This window comes from Silene latifolia, chromosome 5 (genome assembly GCF_048544455.1).
Source record: "Silene latifolia isolate original U9 population chromosome 5, ASM4854445v1, whole genome shotgun sequence".
Classification (NCBI taxonomy): domain Eukaryota; kingdom Viridiplantae; phylum Streptophyta; class Magnoliopsida; order Caryophyllales; family Caryophyllaceae; genus Silene; species Silene latifolia.
The window spans coordinates 42380965-42383009 of NC_133530.1; positions in this window are offsets into that span (position 1 = coordinate 42380965).

The following is a 2045-nucleotide window of genomic DNA, read 5'->3' on the forward strand; positions in this document are numbered from 1 at the left end:
ACCTTGTTCTTATTTTGACTCTTTCGTGTCGGATATTGATCCTGGTCATTTCTCTCGATTGAGCCTTTGTCTTTGATCATGACTCGTATCGTCCTGGATTTGCTTGTATAACTTCGACCTTGGATTTAGGTCAGACTAGCACCTTTGGTGTGAAACGGGTTGGTCTTTTTTAGTAACACGGGTTGTTTATTGTGGGGAATGGGCTTGCCTTCCATCATGGATCGTTAACAAGGGAGACGGTCTGGATTCGTCCTAGAATCTCTTGAGATAGGCTCGTCCTAAACTAGGGTTATATTGTGGTTTCTATTGCCAGACATGGAATAGGTAAAGAAAGAACACGGAGTTTCAGGTCCTCTACTACTTGGAATGGAACATCATTTAAGTGTACTCACATTGACTTGGCATGTGTTGTTGTTGTCATTTTAAAAAATGTCTCAAACTAATTCTTGTTGTCACAGGAAAAGGGTAGAGGAAGAGATATGATAGAATATGCGGATTGAAAAGTGTGCTTTTATTGAAATGGATAATAAATGTATTTAACATAGATATGAGAAGACACGTAACTCATGGGACAGCCCCCAGGTTGTCACTAGGAATGAAAATGGAGAAAGATACTAGAACAAATATGAGATAGAAAGCCTAAGACTCGGACTCGGACTCGGACCCAGACTTTGACGCGATCTTAGACCTAGACTCGTAATCATCGGCCCATGCTTGAGCATTTTCTCTTCTAGCAACTGGCTTCGGCATCTAACTTTGAGTATTCACCCATTTGAGCACCTCATCTTCGTCATTGGGAACATTGAAAGGGTAATAGTCAAGAAAAGTTTCTTGATAAGTGGTATATCCATGAGGATTGCCTAACCTGCCATGTGAGTTAAGGGTCGAGAGGACAATTCCCGCTTTCGATCATATCCCGAATATCGTTTTTTAATTTGTAACATTTCTCCGTATCATGCCCTTTGCCTCTATGGTATTTACAAAGAGGCATTCTCATCCCGCAATTTGGATTTCCTTTCTGGTTCGGGTGTAGGTCCTATAGGCTTCAACATTCGTTGTTTCATGAGTCTGTGAAAGGCATCGGCGTATCTAATACCAATGTTGGTAAATTTCCTAGGAGGTGTGCCCTTATTTTCGGAAGCCTTTGTAAATGACCTTGGAGGGTTGTTAGGTTTCTTTGACGAAGGATCCATGAGGATGCCTTTATTGATTTTGGTTCCTCGATGATAAGAACTAGGAATAGATTGTCCATTTGTTGCTTTCTCCTTAGACTTTGTCAAGTTGAGGGTTTGTCTGAACACTTTTCATCTTAAGAAGTTGGGCATCAAGCTTCTTACGCATTTCAAATGAACCGATTTTCTATGTTGGAAAGTCGAGAGTTTAAGCTATCAATAGCTTCCTCTATTTTGGAGAATTTGTTGTCGAAGGCCATGGAAAGCATGAGCATTCCATTTTGGATATCTTCGTCTTCGAGGACATTGATTTCTTTGTTGTCGTAAGGATCAAGGAGATGAGAACAATCTAGAGATGATTCTTCGTCATGTTTAATGATATCAGACCCAAGAGGGTCGGTCTTCTTGGATTTCTTGGCGGAAGGTGGCACAGGAAGCTTGCGATCCTCGATCATATCCTGAATAATATGCTTTAGACAAAAGCATTCCTCCGTATCGTGTCCCCTACCTTGATGGTACTGACAATATGAATCGCCCTTCCATCTAGGGAACATCTTTTCAGGGTCTGGGGTTGGTCCAATTGGATGAAGTTTTCCCTGGGAAACCAGTCTTCGTAGAGCTACTTCATATGTGGTTCCGAGGTCAACGAATTCCCTATAAGCTCGTCCCAGCCTTCTGGGTGGAGTTTCCAAGAGGTTAACTCCCTTGTCTTCATTGGCCTTCTTAGATGGGTTAGTTGTGTTGAAGCTATGCCCTGGCCTTGGGGTATGAGAAGATGGTAAAGGTTTCATCATGCCTATTTTGTTTTCCATATTGATGACACGAGCGCTCAAGTCTTCGATGGTCGCTTGAAGCTTAATGATTGCAGCACCT